The sequence below is a fragment of the Zea mays genome, chromosome 7, assembly GCF_902167145.1.
Source record: "Zea mays cultivar B73 chromosome 7, Zm-B73-REFERENCE-NAM-5.0, whole genome shotgun sequence".
Classification (NCBI taxonomy): Eukaryota; Viridiplantae; Streptophyta; class Magnoliopsida; order Poales; family Poaceae; genus Zea; species Zea mays.
This window is the reverse complement of record NC_050102.1, coordinates 135,534,250-135,544,110: the sequence shown is the minus strand read 5'-3', so window position 1 is coordinate 135,544,110 and position 9,861 is coordinate 135,534,250. Positions and strand designations below refer to the sequence as shown.

At 51.4% G+C, this 9,861-nt stretch overlaps 1 pseudogene; it reads right to left on the bottom strand.

Moving 5' to 3' along the window:
• Positions 1-220: 220 nt before the first annotated feature.
• On the bottom strand, positions 221-3,875 carry LOC103632902 (uncharacterized; annotated as a pseudogene).
• Between the last annotated feature and the right edge of the window lie 5,986 nt (positions 3,876-9,861).

Below are 9,861 nucleotides of genomic sequence, written 5' to 3'. Positions count from 1 at the left end.
GCATTTGTATTTTGAGGAATACGAGAGTGCGGCAGAACCTCCCAAGTTATTGGGCCCACATGCATCTGTCCTTGTCCCAAAGACCTCAGACGGCTATGCATGTGCACCAGATAACTTAACAGGATCCGTCCGAGTGTCCCAAGGACCCCGGATAAACCACTTACAACCAGGATCGCAAGATTAAGTAAACACAAATCACACACTAACATTTTGCAGCGGAAAAATCTTATTACCAAATTTTACAAGTTACAACAAGTTTACATTGTATTTATCGGAGTGATTACAAAAGTGGTTTAAAGGAATAACTTTGAGATGTTATAAATTATTTGTAAGTTTGAAATATATGCTAGCTCAAGTGACCATCCTCAATAAGAAGTATAGAAGAATTACTTAGACTTATAAGAAGGCCGAGCCCACCGGCACTTAACACCATCAACAGCAGCACAAAACTATAACCTGAAAAACAACAGGGAATAAAACCCTGAGTATGGAATTACTCAGCAAGACTTACCCGACTAAAGAAAAGACTCTCAAGGGTATGCTGGCTAGAGGGATTCAAGGTATGGCTTATCAAGAATCAAAGACTCTGTTTTGCAGAAGAGCTTACTAGTAGTAAATCCTTATGCCAAAATTTTACTTCACAAGTTTAGTATTTTTCCTGAACCTAGATTTTCCTAATCTAGAGCATCCACTTGTCCTGGTCTAGCTTTCTTTTAGCCAATTCATATTTCACTTGTCAACTACGATGAGTGGTCGGAGGGTAGAGTCTCCATGACCGAGGAGCAACGACGATTCGAACCGATTATACCCAGCTGGGGATCCCTAACCACACGACATATGTAGCACTTAATCCTTGCATATGTCAACCGTTCCCACAGATCCTCCACAACGTGAACCGGCCCGCGCTACCCGGGAGCACAGTACTCCTCCATCCAGCCTCTAGCCAGGAGGGTACACGCTACTCCCACCATCTCCCACGCCCAGTGCGCGGTTGTCTTTTCACGTATGGAATAGCCGGGTTCAGGCTTACCGGAGCATGTGGCTAGTTGCAGGGTCTCCACCACAACAGGCCTACATCGAACGGTCCTTAATCGACACAGATGGGCGACCACGTCCGCTCAGCGTCTTGTCTAGATGTATTCAAACCATTTTCCCATTTTTGGTACCCGACAGGGGTACTCTTTTCCGAATGATGAACCCACTCCGGCCGAAGTGGAGTCATCACCATAAGTTTGCTTTGATTTTTGAAACGAAAGGCCCATAACCAATGTTCCATAATCATTCTTTTTGAAAACAAATGATTTTTCAGTTTCTAAGCAGGGCTAAGCATTATCAGTTCTTTTTATAAAACTGGGATTAAGGAGTTTCCAAGGAATGGTAATGCATCAATTGTTTATCACACAACTCCTATCACCTAATGCATCAGATAAGGTGAAAAAGCATTTAAAACACAAGGAAGGGGCAAATGCACCGGGGCTTGCCTGGGTAACACTAAGTTAGTGTTTGTTAGACGATGTCCACTTGATGATCATCCTTTGTCTTGGCATTCATCAGATTATCCATATTCAGGTTCGTCCGACTGACGACGTCGTCTTGCGGAGATGTCCAATCTCTGCATTATCCTGGGTCGACTTGGGGTCGTCTTCCACATTACGCGATCAACGATCGTACCTAATTGAAATGCACGATGCGCATGAATGCATATTAACAGAAATAGCACAAATCTAAATAGTGCTATACGACAGCGCATTAAACACCTAGTGGCGAGGCGTTGTACAATTTTATACTAAAACACTAGTTATCGATGTACGACTGAGCGTAATAAGTACGCTTTTCTAGATTAACCGAATCTAACGCAAACATCATGAAATAACAAACAATACATATTTAATATAATTAGCCTAAACACAACTTATCAGCTAATTAATTAGAACACTAAACCTATCCTACTCATCACCTACACATCTCATATGTATATATTTATATAAACCAATACACTATATACGATGAAGCATTTTAATAAACAATTAATACAACCACAACGCACGGTTACTACCGTCCAGAGAACTGACGCAACTAATATAACTAATTAATCCAAGCCTTGAACTAATAATAAAAACTAGCGAACCAGTGTACTATTACTAGTCGATATAAAATTCGTGAGAACGGCGATGATTTCAGTTCATACTATCCATCAAACATTAAGCACGCGATGAACAACGTCCTTCCCGTCATCACCCAATAGCTAGAATTTCACTTCTATCATCGACTCCCTAATATCACACACCCTAACGACATAAAAACGAATCTAGCCATAATTACCAAGTGCACACCTCGCATTACTAGTATTTCTAACTTAATCGTATATGTATACGAAATGTCTTATTTTACGATCATAAAACCGATAATAAAAATAGTGAATCGGCTCACCACATCACAACTCGATTTGGTAGTTGTCTGACGACGGCCTTCAGCTGAAGTCCTCGATCGCACATCTGACGAGCGTGACCGACGAGCTAAGGCTGAGGCGAAGCTTGACGACGAGATCGAATAGGGGATGGTGAGCAAGAGGCAGCGACCAAAGACCGAAGCACATAGCACGGCGGACATACTTAGCCACGGCGAGGCCGATCGACGAGGGAGAACAAGAAACATGACAGTGAGTCGATGAGCTAAAGATTGGGAGCGACAGCCGGTGAGGAGCTTATCTCCAAAGAGCCGCGCGAGGGAAGCTAAAAATTAATCTGACAGTGGTTCCGCGGTAAACAATGGCCGGGTCTGAGGGGCCAGCAATTACTTGAACATGGTTGACGGCGAGGTCGACGACATAATTGGGAATTAAAGCTGAGCGAAGAAAATTCGCGCGCGTGACTAGATGGAATTGGGAAGCCACGGCGCTAGAGGAACTTCATGGCACGCAAACACCAGAGAACTCGACGGCGATGCGTGAGCAAGGAGACACGCGCGGGCAGGAAAATTCACGGCGCGGCGGTCAGAGAGCTCGACCGGGCATTGGGCAAAGTCAGGACGCGACACAGGAAGGTCAGCTGCCAGCCGTGGAAATCGCCATGGCGAGCTTAGGGGAGCTCGCGGCCCTGGAGATCTGAGCTGCGGCCAGGAAAAAGGTTCCGGCCATAGGGGAAAATCCGAGCAGGGGTCGCAGCCGGCTAGCTGAGGACACGACGGTGCGCAGGGAAATAAGACAGGGGCGCGCGGCTAGCAGAGAGGCACTGGGCAGCACTGGCAGGAAAGCAGGCGAGCAGATGGTCAAGCGCCTAGGGAGCCGGACGCGCCATGGCTGGAGCTGGAGCTTCGGTCGGCTGGAAGGGGAAGCACGACGCGCGGCACTGGGAAAAACTGAGCCGGCCGACCGGACCTGGGACCAGGTGGCTTCGGCCAGGGAACAGGCGCGCCGGCAGGGGAAGGCCAGGAGCGAGCGAGCTGGGGAGAGAGAGCGAGCTGCAGGGAGGAGGGAGATCCAGGCACCGAGCGTGGAATTCCGGCGAGCTGCTCGGCAGCCATGGGAGGGGGAATCCGAGCTGAAGCTCGCGACGCAGGGAGCCAGCGTGCGCAGGAACCGAACAGGGACGCAGGGGGAGGAAGAAGGAGACGCGGTTGCCCAGGAAGACGGCTGGGCTGAGGAAGAAGATAGGGGCGAGCGTCGGCTGGATTTTTGAAGCGCCCAGGGGCGGCGGGATTTTTCCACTAGAGCCGTGCAGGGATGAGATCAATCGCAGAGAAAAAAAAATCACGCCAGGAGCAAAGCAATCGGTAGAGAAGAAAAAATCTGAGAGACATATCTTTCTCCGGCATGCCGTGCAGCAGGAAGAAGCAATCTGCGCGCAGGAGGTAAGAAGCTTGCGCGAAAAAAAATCAAACGATTGAGCGGTGGTGGATAGAAGCGCAGAGAAGATTTTCCTCCCGTGCGTGGATGAGAACGAAGACTAGAAAATCTGCGTAGTGTACGTGAGGAGATAAGGAGAGAGAACACTGTGAGAAGATTTTTCTTGGATTTTGAAACAGGAAACATAATTGGTCAGCAATGGTTCCGGTTTCGATTTATTTGAAAAGCCTACCCCATATAGCGCATGTACCGAATTTATAGAGATGACTTAAATCGAGCGAAATACTTAGGCGAAAATCTTAGCTCGTCTTGACCGATTAATTTTTAAACTGGCACTAGACTCGATACTTTAGAAAGGAATAAATTTTAAACCGTGCGAGCCGAATGCGGCATCACAATCGGAGTTCCCGGAGACGATGCCAGCATCGTCACGGGAGCGAGCTGTAGACGGGTTCAAACCGGACGAGATTAGATTCGATATTTTAGTCGTCGAGTTCAAATTCATTTGTCGGGGACAAAAATCTCAAGAGTCGTATTTGCGCGAGCGATGAATTTTAAATAACCACCGAACGCACCGATTTTCGGAATGACAATGTTCCGAACATCACGAAAATTTCGGAAGAGCCCGGATAGATAAAAACGATGTCGAACTCGTGACAGACGAAACAGATGCGATAATGAAATCGCGATAGACGAAGATGTTTAAAATTTAACATCTGTTTTATTCACTGATTACATGCTTAAATCTGTGCTCGTTGTCAAGCGGAATATAAACACCTGGGGTGTTACAGAGAGTAATCAAAAGAAAAGTTTGAATTGACCGTTTCCTTTTTCTCGTAGTCGTCGTCGTCCTTTTGGGAAGAGGAAGATTCGTCGCTGTCATAGTAGACGATCTCCTTGATGCGCCTTGTCTTCTTCTTCTTCCCGTCTTTGCGCTTGTGGCCCGAGCCCGAGTCGGTAGGCTTGTCATCCTTCGGCTCGTTGAAGATAGACTCCTTCTCGTTGTTGTTGACCACCGTCCCCTTTCCCTTAGGATCCATCTCTTCGGACGATTAGTCCCTTCTTTAAGAGAACGACTCTGATACCAATTGAGAGCACCTAGAGGGGGGGGGGTGAATAGGTGATCCTGTAAAACTTGAAACTTAAGCCACAAAAACTTGGTTAAGTGTTAGCACAATGATCGCCAAGTGGCTAGAGAGGAGTCTCAACAAAACACAGTAACCACAAAGATGTCAATCACAGAGATGGCACGGTGGTTATCCCGTGGTTCGGCCAAGACCAACGCTTGCCTACTCCACGTTGTGGCGTCCCAACGGACGAGGGTTGCAATCAACCCCTCTCAAGTGGTCCAAAGACCTACTTGAATACCACGGTGTTTTGCTTAGCTTTTCTTAATCCCGTTTGCGAGGAATCTCCACAACTTGGAGCCTCTCGCCCTTACACTTGAAGTTCACAAAGAAGCACGGAGCAAGGGAAGGATTAGCAACTCACACAAGACACAAAGATCACAGCAAATACGCACACACAAGACCCAGACTTGAGCTCAAGAGACTAGCACACTAGAACGGAGCTCAAATCACTAGAATGTCGAACAAGTGCGCAGGAATGGAGTGTGAGTGATCAAGAGTGCTCTAGGAATGCTTGGTGTATTCCTCCATGCGCCTAGGGGTCCCTTTTATAGCCCCAAGGTAGCTAGGAGCCGTTGAGAGCAATCTGGGAAGGCAATTCTTGCCTTCTGTCGTCTGGCGCACCGGACAGTGTCCGGTGCCCGATTTCTTTCCTTCTACGGCGAAGCCGACCGTTGGCAGCCAGAGAGCCGTTGGCGCACCGGACATGTCCGGTGCCCACCGGATAGTCTGGTGCCCCCTTCTAGCCGTTGGCTCAGCCACGTGTCCCGCGCAGATCGCGCGGCCGACCGTTGGCCCGGCCAACCGTTGGCTCACCGGACAGTCCGGTGCACACCAGACATTCCGGTGAATTATAGCCGTACGTCGTCGGTGAATTCCCGAGAGCGGCCAGTTTGCTCGAGCCAGCCTGGCGCATCGGACACTGTCCGGTGCACCACCGGACAGTCCGGTGCTCCCAGACTGAGCAGACTTTGGCTGAACAAAGTCATCTCATTTCCAATTCGATTTTTCCTGTTTCCAGCACTTAGACACAATACATTAGTCTCTAAAACAATGTACTAAGTCTGAGAAACATACCTTTATCCTTGATTTGTACTTTGTCCACCATTTTACACTTAGGCACTTGTGTTGGACATTAAATCACCAAAATACTTAGAAATGGCCCAAAGGCACATTTCCCTTTCAGACCCCCGCAGCGGTAAGGCCCGCATCTCGTAACTTCTGCAAGGCCTGCAGGATAGACTGGAGCTTCTCCTGCTTCTCGCGCGTGGCCCCCTAGCGCCAGTTAGTGCCGGCGGCGGTCACCACTCGACACTCATTGAGAAAACGGTGGAAGCATCCCGCCGTCGTTCCGGAGATAAAACCATCGGTTCTGCCACCCCTTGTTTGAAGATGCAAGGGTGGCAGGGATGTACTGCTGCGCGCGCCCCGGCCTCAGCTGAAGGGTGCCGCCACCGGCCCGCACCGCCATATGGACCTTCTTCGCCTCCGTCGTCGCGGCGAAGAACTCTGCGGAAAAGAGATGGGTCCACAGGTCCCAGTGAGGGTCAACCCCCAAAAAACCCTCTCAAACCGCCGCGAAGATGGCTGCTTGCGCGATAGAGTTGGGGTTGAAGTTATGCAGCTCCACTCCGTAGTGGTGCAGGAGCGCCCGCATGAAGCGGCTCGTTGGCACTCCGAACCCCCGCTCATGGAAGGGGATGAAACTGAGCACATACCCCGGCGGCGGAGTCGGGTCAGCCTCGCTTGAGGGGGCCATCCACTCCGGCTGCAGCCCATCGGAGAGGGGACGGAGCAGACCATCGGCAACGAGGGTCACCAGATCCTCCACAAGCGACGGTGGAGAAAGGCCACGGGTCGTGCAGCGAAATGACAGTCACCTTGTCAGCCATCGCCGAACGGAGGCGGTGGAGGCAGAAGGGATGAGGTGGGTGGTTTCCTTTTTTTTGTCTGCTCTCTTAGGTTGCTGAAACCAAAGAAGAAGGCAAGCGCAAATGGTAGGGTAAAGAACCAGCACCGGCCCCTCTTCCGGGTATATAAAGGCCCGGGCGAGATCCACCCAAGGCTTCGCCCGAACCCGCCGTGGAATTCAAACTCGAAGGGCAAGCGACACCTCCGGCAGGAGAAGCGGGCGCCGTTTCACCTCCGTCAAGATGACCGCGTCAAAAAAGGTGCGCCACCTTATTTAAATTCATGTCCTTTTTCTTTCCCTCTCTCTCTTGCCACAGGGACCGGGAAAGGGGGTATTTTGAAAAAGGACCCTTCCCAGCGAAGGAGACGGGCCCCGAGCCCTCCTACTGATCAGGGGTTCGAAGGTTGTGCCCTCCGGGGTTCAGCAACCGCCCTAGAGCACTCGGGCTCCGTGCCCTTTACTGATCAGGGGTTCGAAGGCTGGCCCCTCAGAAGGGTTCGACAACCGCCCCAGAGCATGCAGAGTCAGGGATGACCCTGGGTACGTCCGTTACATGGCCGAGGCTCGGGCTACGCTCCTGAGGTACCCTAGGACATTTCCGAGACCAGCGGTAACGATTTTGTAACAGAATCCCACCGGAGGGAGGCATCGAGCCCTAGGACCCTATCGAATGGGTCTGGGTCCGGCAAATCACCTGCAGGTACTTTTGGAGCACGCCTCTGGGACATTAGCCGACCCTTATTGAACGGGGCTCGGGCGTCCACTCGGATCACCCGCTAGCAACTCACTGGAAACACCATGTTCGGTGCCCTCCGAGGGTAACATGGCGCTTTCCCCCCTTCCTCCTTGCAGAAAGGCGACGAAGGGGCGTACAATAAAAGTCGAGACGATCCTTGATCGTCCTCTCGCTCCGTGCAGAGGCTTGGGGGCTACTCTCGCACCAGGCTACGGCCGAACCGTTGACCACGTCAACAAACTAGCGTGAAAACTCGAAGCCTGACCGTGCAACCGGGCTACGGCCAGGCCGCATGAGGGAACGACAAGGCCATCCGAGGCATCGCCAAAAAGAATTAAGACCTCAGAGGAGTCAAAACCACTCCTCCGAGGCCTCGGGGGCTACACTCGGCGGGTGCGCTCGCGCGCACCCACCGGAACAAAATATAACCGAGAAGGGTCGGTCCCCTTGCAAAAATTCGGCAGAACCTCCAAGCGAGTGCCCGCACTCCCTTTGAGGCTCGGGGGCTACTGTCGGGTACCGTAATTAGGGGTACCCCCAATGCTCCTTAATCCGGCTGGAAAACATCTTCAGAACAAGCCATACACGACTCATAAAGCGCAGTTAAAGTCAGGGCCACGTCTGCCGAGGGACGCGACCTCATCCGAGCCCAGCCTCGGGCGGGAATAGTAGTCCCGGATGGATTCATGCCTCGCCCGAGGGTCCCCTCAGCCAGCAGACGCACCCTCGGCTCGCTCGAAGCCCAGCTTGGGCAGACTTTGTCGTGCAGCGACCTTGGCCAAATCGCCTTACCAGCCGACCGTATCGCATGCGCATTTAATGCGGGGATAGCCTGACACCTTATGCTGACACGCGTGCCTCAATCGGCAAGGTCGAAGTGACCACAGTCACTTCGCCCCTTTACTGACCGATCTGACAGGAAAACAGCGTTGTTCGCCCCGCTCCGGCTACTGTGCCAACCACCAAGATAAAACAGAGTCACGATCTCCCACGAGTTTGGCCTCGGGCGTAACAGGGAGCTCCACCTCGCCCGACCTCAGGCCTCGGCCTCAGCCTCGGCCTCGGAAGAAGATCTCCGCCTCGCCCGACCCCAGGCCTCGGCCTCAGCCTCGGCCTCGGAAGGAGTCACAACCTCGCCCGAGCCCAGCCTCAGCCTTAGGAGAAGTCTCCGGCTCGCCCGACCTGGGCCTCGGACCGACTGCGCTAGAGGGGATACATCATTACCCTACTCCTATCTAGCTGCCTCAGGCTACGAAGGAACAAGACCAGTGTCCCATCTAAGGTTACTCCAGCAACAGGTAATGATGGTTCCCCGCGTGCGCCCATGACGTCGGATCGCTCTCAACCCCCTACGGAAGCAAGACAACGTCAGCAGGATCCATGCCACACCGACAGCTGTACTTCTACAGGGCTCAAGGCACTTCTCCGACGGCCACGTTAGCTCATGTATAGGGCTCAAGGCGCTTCTCCGCCAGCTACGATAGCACATAGCTACACCCCCTTGTACAACTGGGCATCTCCTTGTATCTATAAAAGGGGATGTCCAGGGCCTCCCTAAGGCACGTCGTAGACAGACGTTGCAACACTAGCAACGTTGGACGTCGAGGACAGGCGGGGCAGACGAGACAGGCAACACGCAGACTCTCTCTCTCTCTCGCCCTCGCTCCCCCGTGCGACGCTTGTAACCCCTACTACAAGCACCCCGGTGCGAGATAACATAAGCATCATTTCCTTCTTGTGTTCCATCTTGCATCAATCCATCTGGGTAGGGACACACAACAACAAATTTACTAGTCGGTTGACGGTCCTCGCGGGTCCGAAATGCCGACAAGATTCTATCGAATCTTCTACAAGGGCTAACTTTAGAAATGTGCTCCCGCTGATCCATGCAAAACCATATCAATAAGGCAAAACATCTTCTTCTAGAAGTATATGCACATAAAGATTTAGCAAACGGATTGCATATCCTTGAAAGGACTATTTCAGGAACTTTACCTCTACTTACTTCTAGAATATACGAGGTAAGTGCACGTATCAATATAAATAAGCCACTTTGACTGATGGTGTTCGATCGACTGGATCTATATATTTGAGAGAAAGTTCCATAAATGTTCACATATTGATCATCAAGCTCACGCCTTCAGGGCATAGAATATGACATTTATTGTCTCACGGTTGTGATCTGTCGGCGTTTCGAGACCGGGGGGTCCCTAAGCCGACGAGTGAATGTCGCTGCGTGCCC